Source organism: Eretmochelys imbricata, chromosome 3 (assembly GCF_965152235.1).
Source record: "Eretmochelys imbricata isolate rEreImb1 chromosome 3, rEreImb1.hap1, whole genome shotgun sequence".
In the NCBI taxonomy this organism is placed as follows: Eukaryota; Metazoa; Chordata; order Testudines; family Cheloniidae; genus Eretmochelys; species Eretmochelys imbricata.
The window spans coordinates 181805262-181823217 of NC_135574.1; positions in this window are offsets into that span (position 1 = coordinate 181805262).

Below are 17956 nucleotides of genomic sequence, written 5' to 3' on the forward strand. Positions count from 1 at the left end.
GAGGACAGGGCGGTGGGGGTGAGGCTGGGGGCGGTACAGCCGCGCCGGAGGAGCTACCTGCATGAGATTCTGACCCTTTTGCTGCTGTGGTTCCCGGGAGATCCCTGAACCGAAGCTGGGAGAGGAACATCAGGTAGCCGCCACGCTGGCAGCTCCTCCGGCATAGATGTACCGCCCCCTGCCCCACCCCCAGCCCTGTCCTCTGGTGGGACTTCTGTACAGACCCCGGACAGGAGAAACAGGCACGCAGATGCGTGGAAGGGCTGGGGGCAGGGATGGAGGTGATACAGCCATACCGGATCTGCTGCATGTTCTGCTCCTTTCGCTGCTGCGGTTCCCGGGAGAGCCCTGTGGCGCAGGGGCCACCAAGCGGCTCCACACTGGCAGCTCTTCCTGCATGGCTGTACCGCCTCCAGCCCTGTCCTCCGGTGGGGCTGCTGTACAGATGCTGGACAGAAGATGCAGACACACAGCTGCGTGTAAGGGCTGGGGGTAGTACAGCTGCACCGGAGGAGCTGCCGGCATGGGGCCCCCGACCTGCCCCACGTTCTGCTCCTCCTGTGTCTTTCTGGAATGCCGTACCTGCGATAAATAGCTTAATTGTATGGCTTACCATACCGTACCGCCCTACTTGCACCACTGTTCAGAGGATTCCTAGAGCATTACTTCCAATCCAAACCTGGTAGGTGATAAAACAAAGTTATCATCTGGGAGTGGTTTGGTGGCCTATGTGAAATGTGTACTCTGGTCTCAGTCCTTAAACTCCTCCTGTGAAGGAAGGGATTTCCTATATTAGGGGATGTGGGGGAGGGGGGAGGGTTGTGTATCCAATGAATAACACTGAGTTCCTGTTAAAACATTCCCGTCCTGCGGAACAGGTGAAATGTTAAGGTTCCAAGTGGACCAGGGTCCCTATCACAAAAAAACCTATAGCTCCAACTGCCACCCTTTCTGGCATTCTCAGCAGTGGTCATGGCAACTGAAATAGCCACTTGCCCCCAGAAGCTGTCAGTCCAGGTCAGAGTTGAAAGATGCATCCTAGGAACGATCACTTTGCTGTTGCCAGTGCCAGACTTGTTCTGTGAATAGAAGACTTCAGTCTCCAGGGCTGTTAATCACGCACATGTCAGAGACACAAAATTAACAAGTACACAAAAATCTGTGTACCAGCTCCAAAGGAAAAAGGTGAGGATGCTGTGGCACTGAATTAGCAGACAGCATTCCATGTATGAATTTCTTCATTTTGTCAGATTGTATTAATGTCTTACTATTATTTAAATGCAGCATTTAGTCTGGGCACATGTTAAAAGGCAGATAAGCTCTAGAAGTGAAGTCCCTCCTAATTTGTCATGATATGTTGCTACATGGTTGAGCAATCATAATTAATACAGTGACCTGACTCATTTAGTAGCTGTGACTTCTCAGTTTGAACTCCCAGCAGAGACACCAATACATCATCTGACCCCCAAAGATTTGTAGAAACAGTGCCCCTCACACCTTTATTATATCCCAAAATTTTATGCATCATAAATCAGGTGTGTTCGCCTCACTTAATCTGGGTTGCAAAATCCTTCAGCCTTCATTTGAGACACAATGGTCACCTGCTCTGTTATCCAAGTTCACATTCAATTAGCAACTAAGAATTCATAGTTTAAATAGCTTTAGGGAAATCATAATCTCTTTAGAAGATATCAGACAAGTTAAGCATGATTTATATGAACAGCAATTGCAGAGGCTTAGTTTAATCAAACATTGCATCTGTTATGTTAAACATAAACCATCAGCAAAACATCCACCCCAAAGTAATTTGGACAGTGTCCTTTTCCCCTCAGGTTCTTAAGTCCAGCAACCCAAAAGTCCCTTTAACGTGCCCCTCCCTTCTCTGCACCCCACTCACAGTTGCTGTCCTTGGCCAGTTCAGCCCAAGTTCAGAGGTTCATCTGCAGAATTCACCTCCCACCCTATGGGAAAGGCGGGGGTTGGGGGTAAGGGGGCACCTTACATACTCCACTGCTCAGGCAGCCATTTGTCGCCCCAACGGCCGATTGCCACGCCTCTCTCCAGGGTTTTGCTCTGTCCCTCTTCAACAGCCACCCTTCTGGCCACATCTCTCCGCCAATCACCCTGCTGGCTGCACCTCTGCACCAGCTTCCCTGATGGCCACTTGTCATGCCTCTTCACCAGCTACTCTGCTGGCTGCTTGCCACGCCTCTCCACCAGCTACCCTGCTGGCCGCACCTCTCCATCAGCTTCCATGCTGGCCAATTGCCGCACCTCTCTGCCAGCCACCCTGCTGGCCACTTGCCATGCCTTTCTGCCAGCCGCCCTGCTGGCCACTTGCAGCACCTCTCCACCAGGTGCCCTGCTGTCCGCGTCTCTCTGCCAGCTGCTCTGCTGGCTGCACCTCTCCAGCAACCGCCCTGCTGGCCGCTTGCCATGCCTCTCCACCAGCTGCCCTGCTGGCCGCACCTCTGTCAGTGATATCAGTTGTTAGTGGGGGAGCCTCACGGCTGGTGCACACTGGGCAGTTTATTGCAATAGAGACACTGTCCCAAAGTAGGTTTAACACTTAGATTTAGACATCAGTGATTTCAGCTCTGCAGTATGTAACGAGTCTCTCCATTGAGTCTAAGTTAGCTCTTTTATTATACTATGAAGTGAGGAAGGGTCAAATGGTGTCTAGGACCCCATAAACAGGGCCCACACCACCAGCTACAAATATCTGTCCCTACCCTATCTCAACTCATTGGGCTTTGGAAACCATGTCCTCTTGCCTAGCGAGTGCCATTCAGTTGAGGGTGAGTCCCTCCACCAGGATATGCCAGGTACAATTCTGCTGCCCTTAGTTCACACAACAAGGATAACAAGCCTTTATTACTCCTGCCTCAATAACAAGGAGATTGGGGATCCAACACCAACCACACATGATCATTTGGGCAAGAAATCCCATTCCTGTCTGGAATTATTAGTGAAAGGAACACACACCTGAAAAACCAAAACAGATGTTGATAGCTTATTGAGCATCAGTTTCCAGGTTCAGAAAATAAGCTGAAAATCTGTGGGGGTCAGGAAGGAATTTTACTCTTCCCAGCCTCTCATGTTCATTGCAGAATTGCACATTGTATGGACTTTTTACTTTCCTCTAAAGAATTGGATATATATGAATTGCTAGAAGTGGGATGGATGAGGGTAGATGGACTATTGGACTGTGCCAAACTAGATGAACTCTGTTCTAGATTTTAGGTTCTTAGACTCACATTGTTGTTAAATTATAGATTTCATTTTACTACAAATGTGCTATAAAACACATAATATGCTGTAACAGAAAGACCATTTTTTAACTTATAGAGACACAGTCTGACAATCCATTTGACCTGCTTTATGTATTACACAAAGCTGGTCAGAAAATGGTTCTTTTTCCATGGAAAATTTAATTTTTTTTGGTAAATAATTGAAGGCTTTTGGCTAAAAACTAAAAATTTCTATTTCAAAATGCTGCTGAGGTGTCTTATGTCCACATTTTACCCTATGAGCTGGAGTCCATGGCCAGACTATATGTACCATAGTGCACCATGTTTCCCCTCTTGCTGAGGTGCTGTGTTGCATCACAAGAGTTCCATGGCTGTGGTGCATCATGGGTGACATAGTTCAGCCCAGAGGGGGAGCATGAGACACCCAAACTACAAATCCCACATGGCACGGCTGTGGCATTTCTGAATATTTTTTTTTCAGGTTTCAGCCCAAAGTTTTCAGTTTGCAAATGTTCATTTTTTCAGCAAAAAAGTCAACATTTTGTATAGACAGGAGACATTTTTGGGGGAAAAATTGTTTAGTTGAAAACTTAATTTTCCATTGAAAAACAGTCTTGATGGAAATTTTCCAACCAGCCCCAGTATTACACTTCTAAAATAATTTCCGCCCCCCAAAAAATGTGTTTCCTCTTTACTTTCTGTTAATGAATAAGGAGGATAATTGCATTATCATTATGATGTGAGAATAAAATGAAACTGATTCCACAAAAAGGAACTAAGCTATTTCTTTTCCACCCTTATTTTGTTTGTGTTATGGGCATGTTACTTCTGTGCTATCTTTCATCAATATGGGCTGGTGTTGTGAAATGAAATCAATAACCATTGTGCCTAAATTGAACTCTGGGGGAAAAACCCCATATAATTATTATTATCACTTTCATTTTTTTATTTACTTTGCCTTGCCCTCATGTTGAAATTTCCACCTGGACAAATGAGTGCAAATGAATATAAAGCACTATCAGAGCAGAACACAGTGTTTTTCGTTCGTTTGTTTGTTCATTCATTCATTTGTTTATTTTTATAGACATTTTGCAGTCACTTGGTACAGGTGTAAATGACTAAACAAGACAGAAGATAGTAAAGAATCACATTCTTTGCACTGAGAATTTGTGACTTTGCTATGAGGGAAGCATGATATTTTAAGAAAGAAGGGAGGATGCTAAAAGTGCAAAAGCTACCGCTCCTGGCAGACAGACAACTGTGTAAGTTTTAAAGTAAGAAAGAAAACATCTAGGCTGTGGGCCTTCATGTAGCCAGTGACATCAGAAAAGTGCAGTTTAAGGTGAGCAAACTTCAAAATGATCATTGAAAACGTTTCATTTTTGCTCATAGAATGATTGATCTCAGCTGGAGTTTGCACAGAGATTTACTAGGCATCAGATTTGTAGTTAACATTGTGCTGCCTAGGCTCAGCAGGAACAAATGTCCAGCTGATAGTGTGTATCCTGGGTATTGAATAGCCTGCATATTTCGGCTGTCCTCCTTTGCATTCACTTCCCCTTCCTTCCTCACCCCCTTCCTACCATAATGTTCATTTTCCTTTTGCAAAAATTTTAGGCTTGGATAGATGAAAATAAAATTGGACAGAAACATATGTTAAATAAAACAAAAGTGGAAAGAATCCTGATAAAATACTGTCTCCCATATATCATATTCCAAAACATTAAAGGAATATACAGGCACAAGAGTTCACAGTACATACTGGTGGGGCGCTTTTTGCTATTGGAAGGTACTCTGCACCTTGAAGCAAAATGAATGATTAAACAGAACGTTACGCAGCTCTTGCTTATGTACTGAGTTTATAGAACATTTCACTCTAGGTATTTGTGTATTGCTTGTTATTGGCTTTATTCACTTAAAAAATATAGCTAATTTTGTAAAGGGACCATCCCATAGTACTTTGGGTAATGCTGTTAACCCCATTGTGACACTTTACTACAGTTAACTTCTATGAGTTTTCCCTGTGCAAAAGCTTCCATTTTTTTCTTTATTCTATTCCTGATCTGAGAACTATAATGATGTCTCTAATGTTATTGTTCAGTAAATGCTCAGGAGACAAGTGGGTTGGTGAGAAGGCCAAGTCTTTCATTAGCTGCACCAGCAGCCATCTTAGACTGAAACTGCTAAGTCTTCTGGAGATATACACTGAGAAAGCTTAGATGAGTATTACACATGTATTGTATTCACTCTCACTATTTCATTAGCATAGTTATTCCCGTGCTGGAAATGTGATATTCATCCTTACACTACCCATTAGCAGTTCTAGAGATAATGGTCTAAGAGCATTTTCACTAGAAATCTCTACTATTGACATTTATATCTGGGCTGTGAAAATTCATTGGCATGTTTCATTGTGGATGGAGCATGGAGCGTGGTAAATAATAGCATGTCAGCAGATGAAGCTCCAGCCTTCCTTTAAGTGGAGTAAACGCACACTGTATATAACCCAAAATTATCCCCTTCCTGGGGTTTTGCCTGATTAATAATTGAAATTGCAATAGCAAAAGATAAACTCAAGACAAAGCATTTTCCTCAAGCCTTGTTGTTCCTAGGGTTTTCTTTACCTGATCTCCTCTGTTGTAGCTTCCCAGTTCTTTCTGCCTTTGAGAGGGAAACTCTATCCTCTCTTATATCCTGATTCCAGATAACAAGATCCAACTATCAGTAAATCAGCAGTAGTTATTCTTCATCTTTATGCAGGCACCTACATTTTGGGCTACTCAACAGAACAGTCCTGCATTCCTTTGCAGGATTCTAGGTACAGTCCTATATACAGATTTTGGGTGCAACCCACAATTCCTAAGGAAATATTATTACGAAAGAATGAGGCCTTGTCTATACTACAGGGCCTCTGTCTATATAGCTGTGCTGGGAGAACTCCCTAGTGAAGCTGCAGCATAAGCGGTCTTCTGCCGGCTTAGCTACGCCAACTCCCAGAGCAACATTAGCTGAGCTGACAGAAGTACTCTTATGTTGGCATAGTTGCATCTAAACCAGAGGTTTTCCAGCATAGTTATGTCAGCTAGTGGGTGTGGTTTTTTTCACCCTCCTAGCTCACATAGCTATGCTGGCAAAGCTTTATAGTGTAGACTAAGCCAAAATAAAATAACAGACAGCTCAGTGAAGGAGAAGTCACACACACAGAGCTTTGACCATGCCAAGATCAGGAGCTTAGGTCTTGAAAACAATGGCTTAGCTCTCCACTACCTTACAAAGTGTTTGCAGCATACTTCCACTCACATGAAGGGTGATAGTTTACACTCTCTATGCACAGGTGGAAATGGCTACACAGGGTTAAAGAAAATAGGAAATCAGGCCCAAAATGCCCTAACTCTGACCTGTAATGACCATATTCTTTTCCATGATAGTAGCTTATATTATAAATTGCCTGGCCTTCAGTTTGAATTCTTATTCTAAACTGGCACAGTCCTTGATGCAAAGAACAGGTCAGATTTTGTTTTAAAAGAAAAGGGAACAGGGAAAGAGAGCTCATGGAGATGGAAGAAGCTAGATGGCAAACGATGGAACAGAATGAATGTGCTGCCCAGTTTTATCTGTCTTGAATAAAAAGAAAATGGGCGGTGGGAAAGGAAAAGAACCATAACTGTAACTGGAGGTCTCTTGGGAGAGGGCATTTCAGGTCTCCTGCTCATGTTCATATGGGGGACGAAAGTTGGCACAAACTTGCTCTCAGTTCAGGAATCATTTTTCACAAAATTTTAAAAAATCCATAATTGATTAACTTTTTAAATACTCTGTTATTGGCATTAGTCTCTTCCACAGCCCCTTCTAATTCTGAGTCCCTGGAATGCTACCTGTCTGTTAAGGCTACCGATATAGTCAGATTCTGTGGCTGTCTCCATCTTAGCATCGAGCACAGATCTAAACCCTGGCCCGCTCACTTCCTCTGTTGGCTGTTTTCCTTGATTCCCCTCACCAAATTGTGACCTGATGTTGTGTGGATGCGTGAAGGGTGATGGGAAATTTTTTTTAAAAAAAGAGTGCTGGAAACTGCTTCCTTCTCCCTTCTCTCTCATCTGTCTAGGTAAGCTTTCATACCAGGCTCATTACCATGATATATTGAGGCATCTACACAACACCGTAGTGGGCTAGATTCCTATCTAGCACTGAAGACAGAACTGTGGGTTTTTAGGCTTAGCTAATGCACCTGATGAGGCTACACTGTCCTAATAGGGGTCTTGTCTGCAATTTAGGGGGAGTGGTCTTTTGGATAGTGAGTAATCCTGGCCTGCTCCAGCAGCATGGATCTAGTGCTGGACATGAAGCCAGTGAGCATCACTCCCCATGCCCCTTCCTGCTCTGCAATGTCACTTATGGACAAGTTTTTATCCTTAATTTTTAAATAAGCAGTGTACTTATATATGCTGTTATTATTACTTATTGTTTATATTTTAGTATTGCCTAGAGGCCCCAGTTAGGAATCAGGGCTCCATTGTGCTACACACTGTATACACAGGTAATGAAAAGAGGGTTACTGCCCCAAATAACTTTCAATTTACATGCAGATTAGTAAGTGGTTCTTCTTCTTCTTATTGTTATGTTGGAAGGCGTTAATGGCTGATATCAGTCACAGGCCTGAGGGAAGTTGATGGGTGTACTAAGCAACTTTCATTCAGACTAAATGAAAGAGCAATTAAATGTCCCATTGTATCGCAATAGCTAAACAGTTAGAGCCACTGCTTAAAGTACTGGCCAGCAATGGCAAGGCTCTGGCAGAAGGTAAGCCATGAGGGCTGAGGGGTTTCTCTGGAGGCTGATTACAAATGCAAGGTCTGCAGAATTGATTAGTAGCAGATATATGTATTTGGGTGAGAGAGAGGAAGAAAGCCAGCACAAAGTGTGAAAAGCAGTAGAGAATGTGGTTCTGAGGCAGAACAGAGACAGAGTTCCTTGGAGCACAGGACCATGGGTGCCGGGTAACAAAGGCAGAGGTAGGCTGAGCCTCCCCAAACTGCCTGCATGGCCCCACCCACACTCCACCATAGGCCCCCTCCTGCTTCCCGCCACACTCTGCTGTGGCTCTTCCTTCCCCTGTGGCTGGGGCCCCGGACCAGTGGTGCTGAAAGTGGGGCAGGGGGAATGGGACCATAGCCCTCCCACTCTTTGTAAGTGGACGGGCCTAGCTCCAGCCATACTGGATCAGACTAATGGTCCATCCAGTCCAGTATCCTGTCTTCTGACAGTGGCCATGCCAGGTGCTTCAGAGGGAATAAACAGAACAGGTAATCATCAAATGATCCATTCCCTGTCCCTTATTGCCAGCTTCTGGAAAACAGAGGCTAGGGACACTTCAGAGCTTGGTTTTGCATCCTTGCACATCCTGGCAAATAGCCATTGATGGACCTATCCTCCATGAACTTATCTAGTTCTTTTTTGAACCCTGTTATAGTCTTGGCCTTCACAACATCCTCTGGCAAAGTGTTCCATAGGTTGACTATGTGTTGTGTGAAGAAATACTTCCTTTTGTTTGTTTTAAACCTGCTGCCTATTAATTTCATTTGGTGACCCCTAGTTCTTGTGTAATGAGAGGGAGTAAAGAACACTTCCTTATTTACTTTCTCCACACCAGTCATGATTTTATAGATCTCTATTATAACAGCCTTAGTTGTCTCTTTTCCAAGCTGAAAAGTCCCAATCTTTTTAATTTCTCCTCATATGGAAGCTATTCCTTACCCCAACCATTTTTGTTGCCCTTCTCTGCACCTTTTTCAATTCCAATATATCTTTTTTGAGATGGGTCCACCAGATCTGCACTCAGTACTCAAGATGTGGGCGTTCCATGGATTTATATAGAGGCAATATGATATTTTCTGTCTTATTATCTATCCCTTTCCTAAATTATTCCCAACATTCTGTTAGCTTTTTTTGAATGACTTTGCACATTGAGCAGATGTTTTCAAAGAACTATCCATAACGACTCCAAGATCACTTTCTTGAGAAGTAACAGGTAATTTAGAACCCATCATTTTATATGTATAGTTGGGATTATGTTTTCCAATGTGCATTACTTTGCATTTATCAACACTGAAATTAATCTGCCATTTTGTTGGCAAGTCACCCAATTTTGTGAGATCTCTTTGTAATTCTTTGCAGTCTGCTTTAGACTTAACTATCATGAGTAGTTTTGTACCGTCTGCAGATTTTGCCTCCTCACTGTTTGCTCCTTTTTTCAGATCATTTATGTCTGATAATTCTGTTCTTTATTATAGTTTCAACCAATTTGCCTGGTACTGAAGTTAGACTTACTGGCCTGTAATTGCCAGGGGTGCCTCTGGAGCCTTTTTTTTAAAATTGGGGTCACATTAGCTATCCTCTAGTCATCTGGTACAAAAGCTGATTTAAATGATAGATTACAAACCACAGTTAGTATTTCTGCAATTTCACATTTGAATTCCTTCAGAAGTCGGGTGAATACCATCTGCTCCTGGTGACTTATTACTGTTCAATTTATCAATTTGTTCCAAAACCTCCTCTAATGACACCTCAGTTTGGGACTGTTCCTCAGATTTTTCAGCTAAGGAGAATGGCTCAGGTTTGGGAATCTCCCTCACATCCTCAGCCGTGGAGACTGTTGCAATTCATTTAGTTTCTCTGCAATGGCCTTATCGTCCTTGAATGCTCCTTTAGCATCTCAATAGTCCAGTGGCCCCACTGGTTATTTAGCAGCCTTCCTGCTTCTGATGTATTTAATTTTTGTGTGTGTTACTTTTTGAATCTTTGGCCAGGTGTTCTTCAAATTCTTTTTTGGCCTTCCTAATTACATTTTAACCCTTCACTTGCCAGAGTTTATGCTCCTTTCTATTTTCCTCAATAGAATTTAACCTCCACTTTTTAATGAATGCCTTTTTTGCCTCTAACTGCTTCTTTTACTTTGTTGTTTGGTCACAGCGGCACTTTTTTGGTCTTCTTACAATGTTTTTTTAATTTGGTGTATACATTTAAATTGAGCCTCTCTTATGGTTTCTTTAAAAAGTTCCATTCAGCTTGCTGGGATTTCACTTTTGGCACCATATCTTTTAATTTCTTTTTAAGTAAGTCTTCATTTTTGTGTAGTTCTCCTTTGGACATTAACATGTTACTATGGTGGGCTGCTTTGGTGTTTTCCCCACCACAGGGATGTTACATCTTATTATGTTACAGTCATTATTATCAAGCAGTTCAGCTATATTCACCTCTTGGACAAGATCCTGTGCTCCACTTAGGACTAAATCAATAATTGCCTCTCCTCTTGTGGGTTCCAGAACTAACTGCTCCAAGAAGCAGTCATTTAAGGATTCAGGAAACTTTATCTCTGCATCCCATCCTGAGGTGATATGTACTCAGTCAATATGGGAATAGTTGAAATCCCCCATTTTTACTGAGTTTTTTTTTATTTTTATAGCCTCTCTAATCTCCCTGAGCATTTCACAGTCACTGTCACCATCCTGGTCAGGTAGTCGGTGATATATCCCTACTGCTATATTCTTATTATTCAAGCATGGAAGATATGTCATTGGGTATTTTGGGGGTGTGAGAAGGGAGATAAATTTTAAAAAGGTTATATTTAGAAAACAGCTTCTATATATATACACGCTTCTCATTTCCAAATGAAAGTTTCATACAGATTTTCTGCACAGGGGACCAAGCGTGATCTGCAGATTTTAAGAGTTCCCAAGTATGGTATCACCAATAGATCCGTCACAATCTATGAGCATCAAAATCCATCTCATTCAAAAGATCATGAACATGTAATGGGAGCTGTTAATGTATATTGGGTATAAATATAATAATGTGTTTTAAAGGTTATTAACTGTCATATTAACCCAATAAACCTGGAGGGCAGCTTCAGAGCCCATTAAGAGTTACTTAGTAAATAATACTGATTTTTAAAAGACCATAAAGACGCATCAGAAGAAGTGGAGCCAAAGGATATGCTTATTGTCTATTACAGGAATAATAGGTTAAAAAAATCCCTGGACTCCCAGACAGTACAGTTCCATAATCATAGAATCATAGAATATCAGGGTTGGAAGGGACCTCAGGAGGTCATCTAGTCCAACCCCCTGCTCAAAGCAGGACCAATCCCCAACTAAATCATCCCAGACAGGGCTTTGTCAAGCCTGACCTCAAAAACCTCAAAGGAAGGAGATTCCACCACCTCCTTAGGTAAGGCATTCCAGTGTTTCACCACCCTCCTAGTGAAAAAGTTTTTCCTAATATCCAACCTAAACCTCCCCCACTGCAACTTGAGACCATTACTCCTTGTTCTGTCATCAGCTACCACTGAGAACAGTCTAGATCCATCCTCTTTGGAACCCCCTTTCAGGTAGTTGAAAGCAGCTATCAAATCCCCCCTCATTCTTCTCTTCCGCAGAGTAAACAATCCCAGTTCCCTCAGCCTCTCCTCATAAGTCATGTGTTCCAGTCCCCTAATCATTTCTGTTGCCCTCCGCTGGACTCTTTCCAATTTTTCTACATCCTTCTTGTAGTGTGGGGCCCAAAACTGGACACAGTACTCCAGATGAGGCCTCACCAATGTCGAATAGAGGGGAACGATCACGTCCCTCGATCTGCTGGCAGTGCCTCTACTTATACATCCCAAAATGCCATTGGCCTTCTTGGCAACAAGGGCACACTGTTGACTCATAAATAAGATTGCATTTAGGCTAACAGCTAGGAGTACGTGAACTAGTTTGGGCAAAATAAAACTTTGTACCTAAAACTCAGCCTGTGAGGTTCAAAACAATTGTGTTGGACCTGTGGTCTTGTATATACATATACCATGGGCAGAACTTTCCCCCACCTACCCATTCCCTACACTTCCCCACCAGTGTTCCAATTTTTCATAGATGATAATCTCTCAAACAGCATGGGAGGTCGGAGGTAGTGAAGGAGATTGAGTACGAAATGCTAGCACTTATCTGAGGCCTCAGCTGCCTCTGCTTTAGCACCATCTAGCTGATTCCTATGGCTACCACATTATTCCCTCTCTGAAAATCTAATTCTCTCAGCAGGAGCATGATATAGGCCTGGTCTACACTGGGGGGAGGGGACAAGCTAAGTCAGTCTAAGTTATTCAACTTCAGCTACGAAAATAGCATAGTTGAAGTCAACGTACTTAGATCTACTTACCGTAGTGTCTTCACTGCGGTAGGTCAACTGCTGATGCTCTCCCGTCAGCTCCACCACACTTCTTGCTCCAGTGCAGTACTGGAGTCGACGGGAGAGCGTTCAGTGGTCGATTTATCGTGTCTTCACTAGAAGCGATAAATCAATCCCCGCTAGATCGATTGCTCCAGAGGTAAGTGTAGACATGCCCATACTAATTGTAAAAAGTTGCGTGCCATAAAAATAACCAAAAGAGTTTCTAATGTTAAAGCATATACGGGAAACAATATGAATAAAGTAAAGCATTCAGAATGTTCATATATATACAAAACATATGGCACATAATATACTGTCTGGTTCATACAAGTATCTTGTGTTTCAGTTACGGAAACTTGGCAATAGTTCAGTTTGCTAGGAAGCAAGCAAACATCAGAGTCAAGGTTCAGATGTACACTTCTTCTACACGAAAGCTTATGTTCTAATAATTTTTTTGTCTCTAAGGTGCCACAAGTACTCCTGTTCTTTTTATAGTAAGACTATGTGTGTTAAGGATACAGTGTAAGTTTCAGATGTGAATTTCTTGGCTTCTGTTGGTGTCACGCCACAGCATTTACATTACTTTAGTCCAATTCTTTTTTGTATGAATTTGAGAACTGGAGCAAACTTCTTTTTCTGATCCCTACTCCCTGTCTTGGCATGCTGAACTCTAAAGATGGATGGTTAAGGAACTGGCCAAGGACCCAGAAAAATTTGAGTTCTATTCTTGCCAATCCTACAGACTCCCTATCTGACCTTGGAAAAGCCACATCATCTTTCCTGCCTCAGAGCACAGACTGTGAAATTGGGATAATGCCATTTCCCTACCTCGCAGGGATGCGGTCAGGAGAAATTTCATTGATATTTATGGGGTGCTCAAAAAATAAGGGACAGGAGCCCCATAAATACCTAGCTAGAGAAGGGGAACAGTCAGTTAAATGTGCTAAGGGCAGGAAGACTTTGTAGAATAGCAAAAATTTGCTGAATACATTCTTTCTAATTGTATTCCATATTGTATTTTTATGAGTATCTCCATGTAAAATGGTGCATAATCTGTAATGAATTCAAGCCTATAAGTCCCCTCTGGATTTAAATTCTAACTATTCATATAAATACAGCTCCATAAAGTTATTTGATTGGCAAATCAAAAAGCATGCACAGATCTACTCCTACAGTTTAATTTTGTAAACAAGGTGCTGTGTTCTGGTCTCAGTTATATTGCTGTAAATTTAGAGCAATGCAATTGACTTCAGTGGGGTTACTCCAGATTTACACCAGTATAACTGAGAGCAACATTTGGTCCAAGGACTCTAATATATAAAACATATAATTAATGTCTCCTGTCCAAAAGTTCAGTTTACTCAGAAAATTTACAGCTACAGTAAAAATGCTGCTCCAATCAATTTTCACTATATCTAAACATCATGTTTTTCATACCTATTTCATTCTTTTGTTAATTAAATAATATTTGTTATTTTCTTGCTTTCATGTCAAGGAGCAAATAGAGTCCTGCTTGTTTCATGTTCAAAGATTTAAAGTGCTATTTTTTACTGAAAAATAATCAATTTAGTTTAGTGAGAGATTATGTGTTGAAAGCAATGGTCTAATCAAAGACCCCAGGGCTTTGAAATACTAAGTTACATTTTGTTTCAGGTTATTTCTGTTATCTGCTTTTTCTGTGAAAACATTCAGCAGAAAGAATATATTATGAATGGCTTAACTGCTTTGTTAAGATCACTACAAAATTTCAAGGCTGATAAACAATGTATTGTAACTGTCAGTCAACTGCAGGTGAAAATATATACATGCCATAGATTAATTACTCATCAAATAATAGGGTTAGGGTAGTTCCCTTTATTCCTTGAAGAAACCTTTGTGTTGTTCAAGCAGTATCATGCAGTCATTTGCCAAAGCCTGGATCTAAGTTACCTTCTCTTCAGTCATTTAGGGCATTGCTATCCACCCTTGTCTGACCTTCAATTTTTCTTCAAACAACACTTGCCAGGACTTAAATTTTTAATTTCTTTCACTCACTGAAGCACATATACTGCTTGGAATCAAGAAGTAAAATTTAAATAAAATATATACCAAGGATAAAAAAAATAACATAAAATAAAACCACCTTTAAAACCCTAAGTTGCAATTCTTTGGGTATTTTGTTAAAATATATTAATGAGTACTGCAAGCAAACTAAAAGCACTTTGCTTAAATGCCTGTAAAGAGTCCTAGGTGGAATGAGTATGATGGCCTCATTTTCTAATATATAATATTGATATTAAACTATTACATGTACAGTGCATTAGCAGAATCCAGAACTAATGGTGGCCTTTGCTTTAAAGCAGCCTGTTCTAAACTTGAAATAACATTTCTCTCTGGAAATGAGTATTGTCTTTTGTAGAGAGGAAAAATGTTCAGGCAGCATAATGGGAGTTGTTTAGGAGCAAAGGAACAAACCTATGCCATGCTGGAGCAGAGCATGGAATAGACAACAGATCTTAATTCTGAATGTCTGTCCAGAATCCTGACTTCAGCAGTGGTCTACACCTGATGCTTTTCAGGAAGTAGACCCCTGTTTGAAAATGCATCTGCTTTTGAGAGAGAGAGAGACGGAGACAGAGGGATTCCTTTCTGAACCCTATATATGATTAGACGACACCCTGAATGTTAAGGGTTGATTTTTGGCAATTTTTTCCACATCTCTAATTATACTTCATCCATATGCTGTAAATATGGAAAGTTATAAACTGTATCCACTACAGTAAATGTCGAGGGGAGGGGAGAAGGTTGAAAATTTTAGCTTCATGTGCTTCCTTTCCTGATCACTTAATACTGAAAGATGTTAATGTAGTTAAAAAATAGTTTCCTGATGGATGTTTTTATGACTGTACATGTAACACTGAAGTTTGCGTAACCTCTAAGGGATATTGCAGCATAGAGGGGTTTAATTATTTTGCTGATGGTTAATGACAGTCAGTAATAGGACTGAGGTCATCTGACTCCCAGTCCACTACTGACCATGAGAGCACCCTGTCTTTCCATACTTGTGTGGCACTCCCTGGTTAAACCTTGTCAAAGTTCATTTGGGGAAAGAGGAAAAACTTTCAGGCAGGTAAGCGGTGCAGCCATAAATCGACATAAGGCTGTCTTAACAACACATTTAGCAATCTTGGGTCACTGATTCTTTTCTTGTCTGACTCATCGGAGTTCTTAGCCTCCATTCCCTTTTGGCACCACTCTATTATTTCTGATTTGTGCTGGGCCTGACTCCTTAATCCATCCCTTTTAACTTGTGGCAAAAACAGGAGTAAATGGAAGCTGGTGACTAGAACAGCTATAGAACAGGAGGGCCACACAGTGTGAGGGTTGTGACTGTGGCACTGAACACTGTGCCAGGGATATCCTAGAAGAGGTGCTGGGAATGCACTTTAACCACCTTTAGACAGATGATAGACCTACTGTACACCTCAATAATAAAAGGAACATTTCACTGCAGGCATTCTGGGCTGGAGCATTATGACCTGGCTTTAAATCTCTTGTGTGATAATAACTTAGAGCAGTGGTCCTCAACCAGGGGTATGTGTTCCCCTGGTGGTACACAGAGGTATTCCAGGGGGTACATCAACTGTTCTAGATATTTGCCTAGTTTTACAACAGGCTACATAAAAAGCAGTAGCAAAGTCAGTACAAACTAAAATTTCATACAGACAATGCCTTGTTTATACTGCTCTTTATACTGCTCTATAAATGCAATATTTATATTCCAATTATTTATTTTATAATTATATGGAAAAATGGAAAGTAATCAATTTTTCAATAATAGTATGCTGTGATACTTCTGTATTTCTATGTTTGATTTTGTAAGCTAGTAGTTTTAAAGTGAGATGTAACTTGGGAGTACGCAAGACAAATCAGACTCCCGAAAGGGGTACAATAGTCTGGAAAGGTTGAGAACCTAGGGGGAGGGGGGGAAGGAAAAAATGAATTGAACAAAGTATGTATATCTCTTATTATAGGAGGAGGGCACATACACTATTATTTCCCACTACTTGGGTACTTACCATAACAAAAGATTTAGCAATAATATAAATAGCAAGATACTATGCCAAAGGTGTTTTAAGATTAACCACCCTAATTGTACTGCCAAATGGAAAAAAGTTTGGAAACAGCCTGAGATTTTTCTGACCCTGGGGTGGTGAAGGTGATGTATCCAGTCTTTATGCCTTCCCCACTTGCCGGCTTATTGATGCAGCCATGGTGTTGGCATGGTGTCTGGAGGGAGCTATTTGTCTGTTTTGCAGAGATAAGGTTCCACAATGGAAGCTGCAAACCAAGGGCAAGAGAATCTAGACAGAGAAATGGGGGCATCAGACAGCAGGTAAAAATAAAGTAAAATGAGAGTTACTGTTTCTTTCAGAAATGAATCCCCACGTTCTTTAACTGATTAAAAGCTGAGCTGTTTTCATTATTGGGGTGAGGAATGGGGCAAAATGGGACTCAGAAAACACAGATAAGGAGAAGAACATGTTTGGCTAGCTGGAAATTCAGACAGGATTATTATTTTGGGAGGAACATTTCGTTCATTATTGGCAGGTGAAAGTTAATTTTCAGAAATCCTTTTTGAGTTGTCCGTTTTCCTTTCAGATAAAATGTATTTCCTTATTCACCAAACAATACCCATGTGCCCTGTAACATATCATAATACTTGTTCCTGGCAAGGTGCCTACTTCTGAGAATATTGAACATCAGACTCTCTCAACAGGTAAGAGCTTAATCCTTTATGATCAACATTTAAAGTTACCTTCCTAGTCACTAATGGGCACTAGATTTAGAGTAATCATTCAAAATAACACACTTCCTAGAAGCTTTACTCCACTGTTTAATAACAACTTTTAATAGTTATTTGTAGCTCACTGTTGATTGACCGGCACTTGCAAATTTTATCATTAGAGATAAACACACCAATTTTTATGAGATAATGCCCTCTAGTCCTCTTGCTCCCTCTTACCCCCAGGGCATATGGCATATTGGCAGCTCTGTTACTGTTCCGCTCCAGCCCTTCTACTGTAGATTGCATTGTGCTACAGAACTGAAGCAATAAGACATAACAGAGATGGTGCTGGAGACTATGGTCAATAAGAGGACCTGTAAAGAAAAGGAGTTGGTCCAGAGGCAGGTGTAGCATGGAGATGGGGCTGGGAGGATTGAAAAGACTAAAACACGGAATGGGTGGATGGGTGATGAGTGGATTTAGAAGGAGAAGGGAATTAATCTTAGGGGCATTGAGGTAAAGGCCCTGGATGGTAAGCGGAAGAATTTTGTAATGGAAGTAGAAGTGGAGGTCTTGTGATTTTGCATGGTGTTACGAATTATACCTGAGAGGACACGCACACAACTGCTGCGAATTATGCCTGGTAGGACATGCACACAAATGCTACGAATTACACCTGGTAGGACACGCACACAAATGCTGCGAATTATACCTGATAGGTCACGCACAGTTC